This window comes from Protopterus annectens, chromosome 12.part0 (assembly GCF_019279795.1).
Source record: "Protopterus annectens isolate FY-2018-M chromosome 12.part0, PAN1.0, whole genome shotgun sequence".
Classification (NCBI taxonomy): Eukaryota; Metazoa; Chordata; order Ceratodontiformes; family Protopteridae; genus Protopterus; species Protopterus annectens.
In genome coordinates this window covers 1068273010-1068293751 of record NC_056746.1, presented here as the reverse complement: position 1 = coordinate 1068293751, position 20742 = coordinate 1068273010, and positions in this window count along the sequence as shown.

Here is a 20742-nt window from a genome sequence, read left to right as displayed (position 1 = left end):
CAGCCTTATTAGCTCATATGCTTAGCCCTGTCACCACTGAGGGTAATAGTGCTGACATAAATATGCCAATGCACAATAATAACAATAGTGATAAGAATGGATACATTGTCAGCTTAATTACTACATATACACCTTATGGTGAGTCCATACGGGGAACCCTGTTAAAAAACTGGTATATCCTTATAGGAGACACAGATCTTAGATCTAAATTGGGCACCTTACCAAGAGCTGTGTATAGAAAAGGAGCTAACTTAAAAATATATTGGAGAAAGAGCATAAATTGTACAACTGGAGCCCAGGAATGGTTAAATGTGAACAATGTGTCTATTGTAGGTACATAGCTATAGGTAGGGACTATACAATTGTTAATAGGCATTTTTTCGCCCACTGCTAGATAATACTGTAACTTTAAAAGCATGGTATATTTGGCAAGATGTCAACTCTGTCTGGCATTTTATATCGGCAAAGATTATCATAGGTTCAAAGAAAGAATCTATGAACACATTTATAGTATAAATAGAAACAGAGAAAATAATGCTTTGGCCAACCACATTAGGGACAACCCTGGACACCACTTTAAATTTAAGGTGATCGACCAGGTGATGGAGGGCCCTAGAGGTGGGCATACATCCCTTTTACTCGAATGACAAGAGTTATGGTGGCAACTTACCTTAAATGTGCATCGCTATCCAGGCCTTAATGAGCAGTGTTATTATGTGTTTACTCAAGCTTAAAAGTTTATTACGCTGAATGAATTTATAAAATTCAGTATAGAATGTTCTTATAAGATAATATAATATTTTATGTACTTATAGGTTTGTATGGATGCACCTTTTTGATTTTTTTTATATATTAATAATGCTCAACTTTGTGCTTAAAAATGATTTTTAAAGTATATGCAAATATCTTTATAAATATGTATATGCTTTTTAAGAACCCATTTTAAAATTGTGATGCAGTCATGTGATTTCATGGTTATATAAGGAGGGGTTTTACTGTTTGAATTTGTCTGACGAAGTTCATTTGATTTTAGTGAATGAAAGCGCTCACCCATTAAAGTTTTGGTTTGCCTTTAGAGCGGTGGCCCTTTGTTCCTTATTTTATTAGTGCTTTATTTGTTGCTTTTTCACTGTTAAGTAGTAAAATGCATATAACTGAGTAAATATAATCCATTTCATGGTTAGCACAGTAGTGTAATGGCTATTTCAGTGGTTTATTTCTCATCTGGAATCCCTTCCATATGGAGCACATGCATCCTTCCTCTAACCATATCAAGTTTTATGAGGTCGCCTGATTTTTTTTATTCACATCCTAACTATATGCCATAGGAGAAATGGCAATTCTCCAAACTGCCTGTGGGTGTGACTGTCATGAGGAAGTGCTTGGATATACATATTGTAATGGGCTGTCATACCATAGGTTCATAGACTCACAATTACATGCCTAGTGTCTGTAGTTTATGTACTTTCCCCTGCACATAAGGGACTAAGGTAATAGTCCAAGGGTGTCTTTATATTTACCCATCCATTTGTTTAGAGTAGATTTTACATAAAAAGTTGAAGGAGCTACTTTGACACTGAGTGTGAGATTATTTCAAAGGAAGCATATTCTTTGGGAGAGAGATCTATCCTGTCAACAGGTCCTCTTATTGAAATGTTTCTTTAGAAAAAGCTTCTTTGCCTTGTACCACTGAATACTGGGATAGGGTCTAGCTTCTAAACAACCCAGAAATGGAATGAATGGATAATCAGAGAATGAATAGATGAATCAGTCAGTCAGTCACCCAGTCAATCAATGAACCAGTGAAGCAATTCCATAAGCTCATTAAGGCATTTTAAAAGTAGAGGGGCCTTGTTTGTCTGGTTGAATGCCTTAGATAGGTTAATCTACAGCCTCCCCAAAGTGGGTAGTTATGCCACCGTAACACATCACATGTGTGTTTGATTGCCTAAGTTAAAATGCACTGCAAAGTACTTTAAAAGTAAGGAAACCAATTATTCTCTGTTATAACACACAAAACACTTAGAGGTTAAGACTATTATAATTAATATTTCTTGGATAAAATAGGATTATGAGGACATGTGATGTGTAGCACAGATGTAGAATATGATTATGAAGAGTAAACACAATTTGCTAAATTCCAGTTATAAAAGTATTTACCTTCAAAGAAACATAAACAGCAGATGATGCGAAAGTAACTAATAACCCATAAGGCACTGCAACCACTGTTTAAAATTTAATGAAAGACACTTACATATATTCAAATGTAGAAGTGAAACAAAAGCCCACGACTTTTAAAAATTAAACTGTTTATTCCACAATACTGATTAAGCGCTTTTGTTCCAAAACCTGAAAAGAATTTACCTTTTAACCTTGAGCTGCTTGCATACTTCTACACAACATGGCTGGCATTGGATTTATTAATGAAACAAACCTTTATGGGATGCAATTCAGCTGTTAATAGTCTGTATTTTCTTATTTCTTAAATGTAAAGCACTTCTAGAGTAATGCTTTTGTTTCTTCCAGTGTCTGAAGGAAGTCAAAGATGTATTTCAGAAAAAAACTAAAAATGTTCTGTTAACATTTTGTTTGTCATATTTATCCCATCTACTAAAGTATTTTATATAACAAATTTATTGCAGCTAGTAGAAATGCAAAACCAGTTTTTTGTAATATAAATAAATTATACTTAAAGGGAAGAAACATTATTCATAAAGTTATGTGTTGTTTTTTTCTTCTGCTTGTATAACTATGTTTTTCCTGGAAATATTTACACCTGACAGTTTGTGTTGTCAGCCCTGAATTCTGTAACTGCTGAAATATTCATGTTCAGAATGTAGGAGTCTGGATTCTGATTTCAAATTCAGTCTTGGTAGCTAACTATGGACATCAGTAAGACTAAAAAGAGTCCTGATGTTGATTAAATTTTGCAAACCAGCTGTCAAGTGCTTAAAATAACTAACTGGTCAAAGTAATAAGGCCTCACTCTTTTTTTTTAGGGTCACAAGCCACTTTCAGCTGGTGCCTAGCTCTATGATCCAGCTGAAGGTTTATGTATTTGAAAAAATGAATGTATTTACTTCAAATTATGTCACCTGTCTGTTGGCAATTGTAATTGGTTTGGTCTGATGCACTGGACACAGCCTGTCATGTCTTAAAAAACAGATAGGAACCTCAAGGAATATCTTGAAGTTTTTGTAAAAATGGGTAAGACTATGAGTTGTTTATTAGTGTAATCTAATCCTGTGGTTCTGGCCTTGATTTTGTCAGTATCCACTTGAGTACTTTGTGGCTGAGAATTTCACTTGACCATACAATGCTCATGGGACACTCTTGAAGAGAGATACTGTGCCTATTCAGATTATATGGTTACCAGATTCATTTTAACAACTTTTCAGTCCACAGCCACAAAAAATATAACCTTCTACACCAACCATAATGGAACATTACTTCCTGTGTGGCATTTCTGCACTTATAGAAGTTGTCTATGACACATCAAGATGTTAAAATATGCCTGTGCTAAAAATGGTTTGGTGATAAAGTTAGTTGGCAGTTTCACGGTTTAATGATTCCATGGCAGACTGCAGTAAAAATTAATGATTAACTTGATACTATCAGAAGAAAATATTGCTCACCTAATAGACCTAGGATTGCATTAAAGAAACATACTAATAGCTGGTCTCAAGGGGGTATTTCTTTTCCAGACTTTAATTTATATACTATCTCTTCTATTGTAAAAGTTATTACTTTATTAATAGATCAGTCATATGTCACAAAATGGAAAGATTATTGGGAGCTAATTAGTATACACTTCATGAAAATCTCCTTAACACATAAAAATATGATTGTAAATAACTCCATGTTATGGTTACTAAAGGAATTTTGTACTTCACCTATTACACCTAAACATATGGTTTGTTACCCATTAAATATTATTATTAGTTATCGTAACTTTATATTCATGCACCCTAAGTATAGGGAATGGAATTTTATTGTATTTCCTATAATGTATACTCAGGGTATGCTTTTGTCATCTACATCTGAAGGAACTCATTTAGCTATAGATAATGATCTAAAGTACTGGTATCAGTTGATATTTGATAATAAAGTTAAAAATCTAGATGTCTTAAAACAAGAATTTGATCTAAGAGAAACTTGCTGGTTAGAGGTTCAGACCTTTAGACAACATCTCATTAATAAAATAGATTTAATGTCTATAACTGTTAAAGAATCTATTCCAACACTGATTGATTACTTGATATTAAATTTACAACATAAAGTTTCTGATAAAGGTAAACTTTCATACATACATAAAGTTATCAGACAAGAAACTTTTTACAGTGTAGATTCATGCTGGAATTATTTCACTTCTATTAATGGGGACCCACCAAATCAACAAGATAAACAATATATATTGGAATCTGCTTATAGAACTACGTCTTCCATTGTCTGGAGACTTTATACATGGAAATTTTACATAGATCTTTTATACACCTTTGATGATGAATAAAATAAATAATAAAGATAATCTATGTAAGAGATGCAATGTAGAAATTAATGCTGACTGGGCTCATATGTTTTATGACTGTATAAAATTGAAAGAATACTGGAAGTCAATTAATGAATTTTGCAGGCTCTTTTACAGATAATTTCATTATTTCTAAATCTCTTATATTATTCAACACACCTGTACCTCAAAGTGTTAAACTATTCTAGCAGTGGCTAGGAAAATAATAACTAGAAATTGGATTTCAGATACACCTCCTTCGCTCAATGAATTTAAAAATGTTATGAATATAGTGTGCCATATGGAAATAAACACAATTAGGACTAGAACAAATAGAAAAACATCTTATTTTATTGTATGGGATAATTTACAAAATTTGTTAAAAAAATTTTAATTTCAATAGCATGGTATTTTAGTTTAATTAATTGATCTGATTGTAGTGGATGTCTTTGTAAATACTTTAGTTGTTTTGTTGAATATTATAATAATACCTATTTGTAATTACTTGTATAAAATTGTTATGATATTTCTCTTATATGTTAAAACAATAAACCTGTTTTGAAAAAAAGAAGAAAATATTGCTATGCCAGCAGAATGGCTAAAACAGAAGGGAGGCTGTATCAGTGCAACTAAACATAAAAGTATCTACTGCTGGATCTTGGACTAACATACAGTACTAATTAAACCTGTACTTTGTTTAGTTCTGTCTCCATACTAACTGAAATGTATTTATTCATTTATTAACTAGGCAAGTAAATATTTCTCTACTTACATTTATTTACCAGTGTGATGCACTGATCAGTATTGACCAGTTTTAGGCTCAGCCTGGGTGGAATAAAAAATATTTCACAAACAAAAAAGGCAGAAATGTAAGCAATAACAGAGTAGTTCAGATTAGTTACATAGAAACATGTATATGTACATAATAGTAAACAAGCAGAGTGTAATGTACAATACAGGGGATTATGGGTGGGTCACCGATCATAACTGGCTTATTATGTGTCTGAGACATGAATGGCAAGAAATTTACTCTCAAGGTGAATCTTGGCATCCATGTTCAGTACACCTAATAAAGAGTTATGATCAGACGTGATCAGAATTCTTTGTAGTGCGTGGAGCTTTATCTGTTCCATGTACTACTAGTTACAGAAAAAAAATTCCAAGTGTTTTGCCATCTTTCAAAGCATAAAGCACTTGGCAAGCACTCTCAGAAAGACAATGTAAGAGATTCTGTTATGTTAGAAAAAGTCACGGCCACATTATTGGCACACACAGCAGGTAGAAACAAATCTGTTTGTTTTCCTGACACTATTTGCTGGTCGTTACTGGCAGGTTTAACTGCTTAGTGCAATATCGAATCTTACATTACAACTGAACCAGGAGGTGCTTAACATTTGTTAAGACTGGGTCTCACACTATAGAAGCACTGAACTGATTTGTCTTTCTCTGGATATCAGAGAGTAATCACAGCACTCAGTGTACTACATTTTCATTAGCTTCTAAAGTGGGTCAACCTTCAGTAAGTCTGTGAAAGGAGAAGTACAAAGGAAACAGGTATAGTGAGTTAGATGATATGTCTCGTCTTGAAGCAGGAACATTTGGCTTGGAAGAACAGGTGTGTTTTCAGTTGCATTCTGAATTTGGTGTAAGTGCTGATTTCCTTAATGTCAATGGGGAGAGCTTGCCAAAGAGCAGGTACCTAAGCGGAGAATGCATTTGTAGTGCTGCAGAATTTGGTTCTGTGGGTAATGTGTGACTTGTGAGCAGCTTCTCAGATTGTATGGGTCAATATTTCATTAAATGAGACCATTAACTAAAAAACAAACAAAAAAAAAAAATGCCCTACTTTTTTCAGAAATAATTCATAATAGGACATTCAGTGCCAATTTCACCCCTGAGACTTCTACTCAAAGACCTAAAATATCTAAATCCCTTACACCCCTAATTGTCTCTAAAGATCATTTACTGAAAGTGCTAATCAAGACCAAAAATACTTCCTTCATAGAACTGGACAATGTACTTTGGTGCTTAATTAATACTGTTAAACATGTCCTTGCAAACACACTCTTCAAAATGTAGAACTTAAATTTAGCTACTAGTTTTATCCCTGATGAGTGACATAGCAATAGTGATCCCTCTCTATAAGAGCGGTCTTACAAATGACCTGGGTAATTCCAGCCTTAGCTTGCAAGCCTCATCTGCAAACCATGGAATGTATTGTAACTGACCTCATACACTTGGATGTCAAGAATCCTGTTAGATTTAACCCTCTACAGTTTGGCTTTGTGAATGGCATATCCTGTCTATTTAATCTGGTAAATTCCTTGAAAGGTTTATTGAGGCTGTAGCTGGTGGCTATGCAGAGCACACAGCATGCTGGCATCATACAAGTGCTAAATACTGTAGAGATTGACCCATCTGTGCTAAGATGGATAGAAAACTGTCTAAGACAGAACCCACATAGTGTAAGTTATGAAAGTGGTCATCTGTGTGTCTCAGTATTTGGTGCTGGCACTTCTCCTTTTTGATATCTACATGTAAAATCTCCAAGCAGAGAGCCAAGATCTCTGACTAACTAAGTTTGCAGACGATTACAAACTGGGGATTGTTATTAAATCAGCCTATGATACCTAAACCCACCAAAGTGAACTCTCTCTAGTAAACTATTGGCTCAAACTAAAGCTTATAAGTTTAGTATCATCACTTTTGGTAGGGAATCTGTCCCCTCATCAGACTGTCTAGACAGCACACCTGTACAAAACAGGAACGTAGTTAGAGACCGAGGTACTAAGGCTGATAGTTCCCTCTCTTTTGGCCTACATGTGACAATGGCTGTCAGGAAATCTTTTATTCAGCCTAGATAACTGCTAAAGGAATAGCATCAAAGTCTAAAGAGGATAACACTCCTACAAGGTACTTATTTCCTTGTTTCACTTGAAAGAAAGTTACTGTTTGTCGTTTTTGCATTTAAGTTACTGTTAACACATTGCATTTAAGTTACCTCACTAAGTCGGCACTAAAAAATTAAAAGCACTACACCCTCACAAACTCCCCTTGAGTACCTTGTTCCCCATTGGCCCTTTTTTTCAATTATAAAGGAATTCCTAATACTATTCTAGCATGTCCAAAGGTCAGTTGTCAATCTCCTCTCCGGTCCAGCTGGTGAATCTGGGAATCTTGAGGCAATGTTACAACTGCCTCATGTACACAGACAACCCTCTCCTCCTCCCAACAAATTCCAACCCATGTGAGAGATGCAACCATATAGCCAAACTGGAGGCTAAGCTCTCTCAACTCAGTACTGGCGTAACCAGTCAGGAGGAGAAGGAAACCACATTCACTACAATTCCAGTCTCACATAGACCTACCACGACAGCAAACCAAACACATAAACACATAAAAACATACTCGGAGACTCTAAATAAAAATCTGCCTAAGCAGCAGAGACCTCCAAAGCAGACACCCAAGCAACCGCTACCCCAAAACAAAACACGTGCAACACATAGCTCACAAAGCCAGTGTGCCGAACAGTCACAGCCCTTAAGGCTAAACAACACACCTGATACACTTGTAATAGGTGACTCTATCATCAGGCACACTGACGTCCCGCTCACCAGGCTGAACAAGGAGAAGGTCACGGTGAGCTGCCTGTCGGGTGCTAGGATCCGCCACATAACACATGCACTCAGGTCACTCCAAGGCAAGTACAAATATGACTCAGTCATTGTCCATGCTGGTGTGAATGATCTCAGATATACCTCCCTGGACTACATGAAAAGAGACATAGAGGAGTTCTCTGAGCATGTAGCCCAGGCCGGTATGACCCTGACCTTGAGTAGCATCTTACCCTCACCAAGAATGATGCCACAATATGAAGACAAGATGATCAATTTCAACAATTGGCTTAAGTATTGGTGTCATTCAAAGGGGATCCAATGCCTGTCAGCCTGGGATGACATGCTCGACAAGCCACGATGCTTCACTAGGGATGGCTTGCACCTGTCACCCCTGGGCTTTCGGATATTGGCAAAGGCTCTTGCTACCCCCATAGTGCCTTTTTTAGGCAAGGCTCAAAAGACAAACCCACCTCCATAGGTATCACAAGGGATAAGAAACTAAGAGTAATGCTACTCAATGCCAGAAGTCTAAACCTCAAGATGCGTGCACTCAAAACTCTCCTTAGCATGGAGAAAATCGATATCTGTGCAGTAACAGAAACCTAGTTCAAGGCTCCCGAGAGCCCCCCAGCACTACCAGGTTATACCTCATACCATGCTTTTCGGCCCCAAAACTTGGACCGAACCACAAAAGGAGGGGGAGTATCAATATTCGTCAAAGATATCCACACCTCCAGGTAGGTGGCACAGCACGAAGCATCAGAGACTATCCATGTGCAACTAACAGTGGGTAAAACTTCCTTCCAGTTTATAGCCTGCTACAGACCACCCTCCCAAACCCAGGAACCCCACTCGGCCTTCCTGAGAACACTGGAAAATATGAAGGTCTCTCCAAACACCATTATATTGGGCGACTTCAACTACCCAAACATAGACTGGGAGCTTAACTCTAGCTCCAACACCCTAGCCCAAAGGTTCCTAGAATTTATAAACTCAAATGCTATGGAACAACTTGTTACCACTCCCACAAGAGGGGAAAACATACTGGACCTGATCATCACCAACATGGGGACTCTGTGCTCCAGACCAGAAGTGTATCCCTCACTGGTAAGATCAGACCATAAACTAATCTCACTGGATATTCACATCCCGACCCCACCCCCTGCCCAGAAAACCACAGTGAAAAACTTCTCTAAAGCAAATTTCATACTCCTCAAAATCAAGGTGGAATCCTTCAAAGCCCCCGGGCCTGTGGAAAATACGGCTCAGACCACAGAATCCTTTATAAACGCATTCTATGAACACCTTCAGGAATGCATGGATCATGCAATCCCAAATAAAACCAAGACCCAATCCTCCAAAGGCAGACGTCCTGTCTGGTGGACCCCAGCCATAAACAAACTATACAATAGAAGGAGGAAGCTACTACATGATAGAGCAAAATCCCAAAAAGGGAAGGCATCTCTGATCAGTATTAGCAAAAAACTACGGGCACTCATAAAATTGTCTAAGGCCAGCTTCAAGAGAAAAATTGCACTGGACACTAAGGATAATCACAAGGCTTTCTTTAGTTATGTTAGAAACCTGGGTGGGAATTCCCAGATATGCTCAGAATTAGTCCAAAATGACAAAAAATACACCGAACCCACAGACATTGCCAACATCCTAGCTGACAGGTTCAGCGCAAACTTCTCCCCCCCCCTCCCCACCAAAAGGGTGAATATCTATCCCAACAGAGTGCTGCCCCCCTGACATCTCAGATGCTCAGGTAAGAGCAGCCCTCTCCAAAGCAAAATACACAGCATCAATGGGATAAGACAGTGTCACTGGCTGCATCCTACATGAACTCCAAGAAGAGCTAAACCCAAACATAAAACTACTGTTCAATCTCAGCCTTACTACAGGATATGTACCCAAAGAGTGGTGTACAGCAGCAGTGGTCCCTCTCCACAAAGGTGGTGCCTCAATGGATCCTGGAAACTATCGCCCCATAAGCCTGCCTAGCTTGGTCTGCAAAGCTATGGAAAGGATCATCATGGACCTCATAAATAAAGATATTGGGGACCTACAGACACTGGATCCTACCCAGTTCGGCTTTGTTAAGGGCAGATCCTGCCTCTTAAACCTGGTCGATTTCTTTGAAACAGTCACCAAGGCCATTGACGAGGGGAAGGTGGTCCACACAGCCTACCTGGACCTCGCAAAAGCCTTTGATACAATACCCCACTCGGGCATTATAGATAAGCTCACCAGCTTAAATATAAACCCCTATGTCACTAGATGGGTTGCAAACTGGCTCAAGGACAGAACCCACAAGGTTAGAATTGCTGGAGCCATGTCAGACTCCAAACCAGTTACAAGTGGCATCCCACAAGGCTCAGTCCTGGGACCTCTCTTGTTCGGTATATATTTCTCGGAGGTACTGGCAAACACGGAAGGACTGTGGCTGACCAAGTTCGCAGATAACTGCAAACTGGGCACCATAATCGACTCTCCAGCTGACACAAGCATCCTCCAAAAGGGTCTCATAGAAACAGACAACTGGTGCCAGAGCCATGGCCTCAAGCTAAATGCCAAAAAGTATATAGTCATCCCCTTTGGCAAAAACAAAGTGCCCACAAATTACCACATAGGTGGTAATCCATTAAGTACAGAAGAAGTAATTAGGGACCTGGGGACCCAAGTTGATAGCAATCTCTCATTTGACAACCACGTGGCCAAAGTGGTTAGAAAAACATTTTATATAGCCCACCTAATCATGAAGGGATTCACATCTAGATCAGGGGTGGTCATCGTGCCTCTTTAATCATCCCTCATTAGGCCCATAATTGAGTACAATGCCCCATTTGGGATGTACCTTACCAGACACCTGCAGCAACTGGAAAGACCCCAAAAGTACCTCACCAAGAGGATCAAAGGGCTCAAACAGATGCCATATGCTGCCAGGTTAAAGAAACTCCAGCTCTACGCAGTGGTATACCGCCTGCTCAGAGGCGATCTGTGCCTGACGTATAAAGCCATGTCCAACCCGGAATTAATGGACATGCTGCACCTCAGAAAATCCAAATCCCATCGAGCTACGCGCTCAAGAGATTTGAACCTCAGCACTGAAATAAATAGGACATGCTGGAGGGACAGATTCATAACTCAGAGGCTCCCTTCACTCTGGAATAAAATCCCAGTCCAGGTTAGGCAGAGTCCCTCATTGAATCTCTTCAAGAGGAATCTTGATGAGTGGATGGGTGATCGTAGGTTTACCCCGGGTATCACGTCTGTGTCACTGTTAGACAGAGGCACAGTATACTAACCTCGAAAAAGGGCATAGCAAAATTAATTTAAAATGGGTGGCGAAAGCCAAACACACTCTGGCTAGGCTTATAAATGCCCTAGGGCAGATAGCCTAGTATGAACCTATGAACCTATGAACCTATGAACATACACATCCTTGGTCAGTCCAGCTATTCAGACTTCAAAGGTTCCTAACCAAAAAGATCACATGCCTAAAGTCCTTGAGTTACCAAGAGAGGCTGGAAACTCTAGCTCTTTATCCAGTGTCATCCAGAGTTTTGAGGGGAAATCTCTGTTTCACTTACTGTGCCATTAGAGACCTGACTATCCTGGACCTCCTGGTTCTTCACGTTCCCAATATATCCACTAATACTAGAGTCAGGGAGCTAAGCCTTCATCAACAAATTAGTAAAACACTGCAAAGGGAGAGATTTATAACTCAGCACCTCTCAAACCTCTGGAAAAATGTCCCTGTGGCCACCTTCTTACTTTAAATATTAAATAGCTGACTGGAGTGGTATTCACAAATTTACCTCAGGAGTGACTGGTATGGGTTTCCTGGAGAAAGGATCTGCAGTTAGAGGGAGGGTACTGACAACATGAGAATGGTCATGAGACACTGTAGCATTGGAAAATCTATGAATCTATAATCTATGAATCTATATATTCTTGAATTATGTTATTGGTTTGATCACACCACCTCTTCAGGACAGCTAACCCAAACTTGGACAATTTTTTCTGTGAAATAATATTTATGTATTTATTTGACAGTTGATTAATGGGAAAGTCCAACTAGGTATAAATCACATTTTCAGCAGAGGCTCAGGGAGAACAGCATCATAGAACATAATACAATTTGATTACATATAATATGGATAACATATAATTAAGTAATGAAGTAAAATAAGGTTCAGCTGCTATCCAAAGGTCCCAATTCCAGAAAAGAAACCAAACAATGATAAAAATACAGGACAAGACCACCACTACGATGCACATAAAATTCCAAGATTTTTATTGTAGACAAGAATGAGCGCTTTCATGTGCCAGACACAGCACGCTTCATCAAATTTCATTTACTAATCAATAGAACAGTCTTTAAATATACTAACCAATTACACTTAATTAAATTCAATCAAGTAATTCACTTCAATCAAGCAAGTAGTCATAGTGGCTGTTACAATACTATTAACTCAAGTCATTCATAGTAACCACTATATCAAGAAACCTAGAATCATACAAAGCTAAAATATTTTTCTATACAATATAATATAATATATATATATATATATATATATATATGACAAAATATGTAAACATATATAAATATATATGTAAAAATATAAAAATATACATATATAAGTGTATAAAATATATATATATATAATTGGCTGTTGGTGAAGCACCCTCCAAGAGGAAAAAACGCTGAGAGAAGAAGGGAGCCACTTTTGAGATTTTAAGTATTTTTTCTCTGTTTATTTGCTAAGTTTTTCTGCATAGCTGCCTAGCTTGAGCATTTTCTGGCTTGTTAAACTTGATTTCTGTATTAGTAGCTGTATTTAGAGCACAACCAAAAGCTGTTTGCTGAATTTCCTGTTTGCACTTAATTTTAAATCGTTTTTTCTTAAAACTTGCATATTTTCTGTCCTTGACCTAGCACTCTTGTGTGGGGTCATTTACTGCACTGTTATAACTTGATATTACTTGTGAACCTCTGCTATCTCTGTAAAAAACAAAAACAAAAAAAATCTTGCTTTTTTCCCACTTTTCTGAGAGTTAAAAAAGTTCAGTTACAGGCTTGCTGTTCCTGAACTGTTTGAAAGTTTCTGTGAGGCCATTTTTGCTTGGGCTGAAAGAGGGTCTCTCTGTTCGTCAGTGGCAGTGACTAACATTGAGCAGCTTCCCTGCCCACCCCGTAGAGGTGGTTACTGACTTGAAACTGTAGTTTTATTGGCCACTAGGGGTCATTTCCATAACTCCTTCATCTTCCTCTCTTAAAACCTAGTTGCCTCGTGGTTTGAGCGTCTTTTCAGGCTTGTTGGCTGTTGGTGAAGCACCCTCCAAGAGGAAAAAACGCTGAGAGAATAAGGGAGCCACTTTTGAGATTTTAAGTATTTTTCTCTGTTTATTTGCTAAGTTTTTCTGCATAGCTGCCTAGCTTGAGCATTTTCTGGCTTGTTAAACTTGATTTCTGTATTAGTAGCTGTATTTAGAGCACAACCAAAAGCTGTTTGCTGAATTTCCTGTTTGCACTTAATTTTAAATCGTTTTTTCTTAAAACTTGCATATTTTCTGTCCTTGACCTAGCACTCTTGTGTGGGGTCATTTACTGCACTGTTATAACTTGATATTACTTGTGAACCTCTGCTATCTCTGTAAAAACAAAACAAAAAAAATCTTGCTTTTTCCCACTTTTCTGAGAGTTAAAAAGTTCAGTTACAGGCTTGCTGTTCCTGAACTGTTTGAAAGTTTCTGTGAGGCCATTTTGCTTGGGCTGAAGGAGGGTCTCTCTGTTCATCAGTGGCAGTGACTAACATTGAGCAGCTTCCTGCCCCCGTAGAGGTGGTTACTGACTTGAAACTGTAGTTTTATTGGCCACTAGGGGTCATTTCCATAACTCCTTCATCTTCCTCTCTTAAAACCTAGTTGCCTCATGGTTTGAGCATCTTTTCAGGCTTGTTGGCTGTTGGTGAAGCACCCTCCAAGAGGAAAAATGCTGAGAGAAGAAGGAGCCACTTTTGAGATTTTAAGTATTTTTCTCTGTTTATTTGCTAAGTTTTTCTGCATAGCTGCCTAGCTTGAGCATTTTCTGGCTTGTTAAACTTGATTTCTGTATTAGTAGCTGTATTTAGAGCACAACCAAAAGCTGTTTGCTGAATTTCCTGTTTGCACTTAATTTTAAATCGTTTTTTCTTAAAACTTGCATATTTTCTGTCCTTGACCTAGCACTCTTGTGTGGGGTCATTTACTGCACTGTTATAACTTGATATTACTTGTGAACCTCTGCTATCTCTGTATAAAACAAAAATAAAAAAAAATCTTGCTTTCTCCCACTTTTCTGAGAGTTAAAGTTCAGTTACAGGCTTGCTGTTCCTGAACTGTTTGAAAGTTTCTGTGAGGCCATTTTTGCTTGGGCTGAAGGAGGGTCTCTCTGTTCATCAGTGGCAGTGACTAACATTGAGCAGCTTCCCTGCCCCGTAGAGGTGGTTACTGACTTGAAACTGTAGTTTTATTGGCCACTAGGGGTCATTTCCATAACTCCTTCATCTTCCTCTCTTAAAACCTAGTTGCCTCATGGTTTGAGTGTCTTTTCAGGCTTGTTGGCTGTTGGTGAAGCACCCTCCAAGAGGAAAAAATGCTGAGAGAAGAAGGGAGCCACTTTTGAGATTTTAAGTATTTTTTCTCTGTTTATTTGCTAAGTTTTTCTGCATAGCTGCCTAGCTTGAGCATTTTCTGGCTTGTTAAACTTGATTTCTGTATTAGTAGCTGTATTTAGAGCACATCCAAAAGCTGTTTGCTGAATTTCCTGTTTGCACTTAATTTTAAATCGTTTTTTCTTAAAACTTGCATATTTTCTGTCCTTGACCTAGCACTCTTGTGTGGGGTCATTTACTGCACTGTTATAACTTGATATTACTTGTGAACCTCTGCTATCTCTGTAAAAACAAAACAAAAAAAAATCTTGTTTTTTCCCACTTTTCTGAGAGTTAAAAAAGTTCAGTTACAGGCTTGCTGTTCCTGAACTGTTTGAAAGTTTCTGTGAGGCCATTTTTGCTTGGGCTGAAGGAGGGTCTCTCTGTTCATCAGTGGCAGTGACTAACATTGAGCAGCTTCCCTGCCCCCCATAGAGGTGGTTACTGACTTGAAACTGTAGTTTTATTTTCCCTTTTGGGTCTATTCCTGCTTCTTTCCAGCCCCTGCCATCAAGCATGCTTTAACGTGCTTTAGCGCGGAGTTGCCACTAGAGCAGCATCGGGCAGCGCCAGTTAAACAAGGTTAAACTCTTTCTGGCTCCAGAAAGTCTGTTCTTCAATTTTTCCCTTAGAACTGCTCTGTTAGGAACCTAAACAGTTTACACCTACACTAAAAAGTGCAGCACTTGTTCCAAATAGCTTTTTCTTCTCAAAAAGCTCAGCACTTGTCTTATAAGCATATCCCTTGTCTTATAAGCATTCTCTTTGTAGGTCAAGCACTCCTATATTATACAAATCTCTCACTAGCAAAACCCCCAGGAGTGCCCACTTCCCTGCTAAGCCCACTACTTTTCTGTCTCATACCAACTCATAATTCTTTCTAGCATGTCGAAGGGTCAGATGCTGGCGTCCTCTCCTGCCCATTTGGTGAATCTGGGAATTCTGAGACAATGTTACAATTGCCTCATGTACATGGACAACCATCTCCTCCTCCCATGTAACACTAACACTTGTGAGAGATGCAGCTATTTAGCCAGACTGGAGGCTGAGCTCTCTCAACTCAGGACTGGCAAGACCAGGCAGGAGGAGAAGGCAACTACACACACCACAATACCAGTCTCACATAACTCAACCACACCACTGAATCAAACACATAAACACACTAAGACATACTCAGAGGCTCTGAGTAAAAATTTACCTAAACAGCAGAGGCCTCCAAAGCAGACACCCAAGCAACTGCAAACTCAATACACCACACAAACAACACATAAATAACAAAATCAGTGTGCAAAGCAGTCACTGCCCTTAAGGCCAAATACAACACCAAACATACTTGTCATAGGTGACTCCATAGTCAGACACACTGACGTCCCGCTCACCAGACTGAGTAAGGAGAAGGTCACAGTAAGCTGCCTGTCGGGCGCTAGAGTCCGCCACATAACACAAGCACTCAGGTCTCTCAACAGCAGGTACAAGTACGACTCAGTCATTGTCCACGCTGGTGTCAACGACCTGAGACATACCTCCTTGGACTACATGAAAAGAGACATTGAGGAGCTCTCTGATTATGTAGCCCAGGCAGGTATGACCCTGACCTTGAGCAGTATCCTACCTTCACCTAGAATGATGCCACAATACAGTGATAAGATGATCAGCTTTAATAATTGGCTTAAATTCTGGTGTCATTCAAAGGGGATCAATGTCTGTCTGCCTGGGATGACATGCTGGACAAGCCACGCTGCCAAGGGACGGCTTGCACCTGTCACCCCTAGGCTTCGGATATTGGCAAAGGCTCTTGCCACCCCATAGTGCCTTTTTAGGCAAGGCTCAAATTCTAAACCTACCACCCTAGAACACAAAAAGTAAAAAACTAAGGGTAATGCTGCTCAATGCCAGAAGTCTCAATCTCAAGATGCACGCACTCGAGGCCCTTCTCAGTATGGAGAACATCGATGTCTGTGCTGTGACAGAAACCTGGTTCAAGGCTCCTGAGAGCACCCCAGCACTAGCAGGTTTCACCTCATATCATGCGTTCCGCCCCAAAATCTGGACAACACCAAGAAAGGAGGGGGTGTCCATATTCATAAAGGACACCCACACCTCAAGGTTGGTGGCAACGCACGATGCATCGGAGACCATCCAGGTGCAATTAACCATAGGCAAGACTGCTCTGCAATTTGTAGCATGTTACAGGCCACCCTCTCAAACTCAGGAACCTCACATGGCCTTCCTGAAAACAATGGAGGGATAAATGTATCTCCAAACACCATCATACTAGGTGACTTCAACTACCCTAATATAGACTGGGAACACTACTCAAGCCCAAACACTCTAGCCCAAAGGTTCCTGGAGTTCATAAACTCAAATGCCATGGAACAACTAGTCACCATCCCCACAAGAGGAGAAAACATACTTGATCTCATCATCACGAACATGGGATCACAATGTTCAACACCAGAAGTATACCCCTCACTGGTGAGATCAGATCATAAACTAATCTCGCTGGAGGTCCTCATCCCGCCCCACCTGAAACAAAAAGACCACAGTGAAAAACTTCTCAAAAGCCGACTTCACACTTCTAAAACTAGTGTGGTCTCCTTTAAGGCCCCTGAGCCAGTGGTAAACATTACTCAAACCGCTGAATCACTTACAAATGCCTTCTACCAGCACCTACAGGACTGCATGGATCAGGCAATCCCAAACAAAACTAAGACTCTTTGTACCAAAGGCAAGCGTCCAGTCTGGTGGACCCCAGCCATAAACAAGCTCTACAACAAAGGAGGGAGCTACTACAAGATAGAGCAAAATCCTTGAAAGGTAAGACACCCTTGCTCATTATTAGTAAAAACTAAGAGCTCTCATAAAATCATCCAAGGCAAATTTTGAGAGAAAAATCGCCAAGGATTCAAAAGACAATCATAAGGCCTTCTTTAGCTATGTTAGAAACCTAGGAGGAAACTCCCAGATATGCTCAGAATTAGTTCAAAATGATGTGAAGATTACTGAACCTACACACATTGCCAACATACTGGCTGACAGGTTCAGTGCAAACTTCTCCCCTCCAAAAGGAGAGATATCTATACCAGAGGATTGTAGCCCCCCAAACATCTCCAACGCCCAGGTGAGAACTGCTCTCTCCAAAGCAAAAAACACAGCATCCATGGGACCAGATGGTGTCCCCGGCTGTGTGCTCCATGAACTCAATGAGGAATTAAACCCGCAGTTAGGACAGCTGTTTAATCTTAGCCTCGCCTCAAGATATGTACCCAAGGAGTGGCGCACGGTGACTGTGGTCCCACTTCACAAGGGCGGTGCCTCCACCGACCCTGGAAATTACCGTCCCATTAGCTTGACAAGCCTTATCTGCAAAGCCATGGAGAGGATCATAATGGAACTCATAAATAAAGACATAGGGAACTTGCAGACTTTGGATCCAACCCAGTTTGGCTTTGTCAAAGGCAGATCATGCCTTTTAAACTTGGTTGACTTTTTCGAGACAGTCACCAAGGCCATTGATGAGGAAAGGCAGTCCATACAGCCTACCTTGACCTGGCAAAGGCCTTGACACAATACCCCACTCAGGTATCATCAAAAACTCATCAGCTTGAATGTAAACCCATACATCACAAGATGGGTTGCAAACTGGCTAAGTGACAGAACCCACAGGGTCAGAGTTGCTGGAGCCATGTTAGACTCAAAGCCTGTCACAAGTGGTGTCCCACAGGGCTCAGTCCTGGGTCCACTCTTGTTCGGCATCTACTTTTCTGAAGTACAAGCAAACACAGGAGGGTTATGGCTGACAAAGTTTGCAGATGACTGCAAACTGGGCGCCATAGTCGAAAACACATCTGACACAGATATCCTTCAGAAGGGCCTCACAGAAATGGATATCTGGTGCCAGAGCCATGGCCTAAAGTTAAATGCCAAGAAATGCATAGTCATACCCTTCGGGAAAAACAAACTAGCTACCATATAGGTGGCAATCCACTGAGCACAGAAGAAGTCATCAGGGATCTGGGGACCCAGGTTGACAGTAGCCTTTCGTTTGACACTCATGTTGCTAAAGTAGTTAGGAAAACCTTCTACATTGCCCAGCTGATCATGAAGGGATTCACATCTAGATCAAGGGAGGTCATCGCCCCCCCTGTACTCATCACTCATTAGACCTATGATTGAGTACAATGCCCCATTCGGAATGTATCTGACCAGACACCTGCAGCAGCTGGAAAGGCCCCAAAAGTTCCTCACCAAAAGGATAAAGGGTCTCAAAAATATGTCTTATGCTGCCCGACTGAAAGAACTCCAGCTCTATTCAGTCTCATACCGCTTGCTCAGAGGTGACCTGTGCCTGACATATAAGGCCATGTCAAACCCTGATTTGATGAATATGCTTCACCTCAAAAAATCTAGATCCCTCAGAACCACAAGGGCGGGAGACTTAAACCTTGACACGGTTATCAATAGAACATGCTGGAGGGACAGATTCATCACCCAGAGACTCCCTATGCTGTGGAACAAAATCCCGATACATGTGAGGCAGAGCACCTCGCTGGCCTTGTTCAAGATGAATCTTGACCAATGGATGGGGGATCGCAGATATACCCCAGGGATTACTTCAGTGTCACTGCTTGACAGAGGCACAGCAAAATAATAGGCATAGTTTTATTCAAACTAAAGGGGTGGCGAAAGCCAAATAACTATGGGCTAGGCTTATAAATGCCCTTGGGCAGATAGCCTAGTATGAACCTATGAACCTATGAACCTATATATATATATATATATATATATATATATATATATATATATATATATATATATATATATATATATATGGTTTCCTATGAAACCATCGAATTGAGAAGATCGGGACTTCTATATTGAAATTGCAAACCATCGAAAACGGAAATCGTCGAGTTCCAAAGCGTCGAAAATGAAATGTCACAGCACTTGTGTATGTTTAACGGGTCCCCTTCTAAAGACCGAACCGCCGATTCCCCGACGCAGAAATCACTGGCCAGATAACCGACAGGTATACCGACAGGGTGATTCACCGACAGCGGAAAGACCGACAAGGGTAATGTGTGATCGCGACCCGGTAAGTGTGCGACAGTGACGGAGGTAGGAGTGGTCAGGTAAGTGAGTTAGGGTTAGGGTGCAGGTAGGTGAAGTGTGTGTTAGTGTCGGAGCTTGGGCTAGGGGTGGGTAAGTGAGTTAGGGTTAGGGTGCAGGTAGGTGAAGTGTGCGTTAGTGTCGGAGCTTGGGCTAGGGGTGGGTAAGTGAGTTAGGGTTAGGGTGCAGGTAGGTGAAGTGTGCGATAGTGTCGGACCTTAGGGTTAGGGTTTGGGTCAGAGCTAGTGTGTATGCTATGTAGTGTAGTATAACTGTATTTATAACTTCTCTCCTGTATGTTCTGCCCTTTCCGTGTAGTCGATGTTTTAAATGTCGACAATTTCTGTTTTCGCTGTTATGTACTTTCGATGGTCTAGTCTCGATGTAGTCATTCTAGATGTAGTGTAAATTCGATGGTTTCATAGGAAACCATATATATATATATATATATATATATATATATATGTATAAAATATCTGTGTATATATAAATGAAAATATTTATAAAGTCATAAATAATAATAAATTCATAAAAAATTCATAAAAAATGACAAAGCCCATTGAAAAACAAGAATAATAATAATAATAATAAAAATAAAAATATATATATATATATATATATATATATATATATATATATATATATATATATACATAATTCTTATCATATATATCCTGATACTTCCTAATATTTACGTGCAATTAATGCTGGCTTAATACTGATAAATTGATTTAAACCAGGTTCTACATGCGCTCGTAATTTGAAAATCCAACACAATTCAATAGATTCTAAATAATTCTTATTGTTCCCA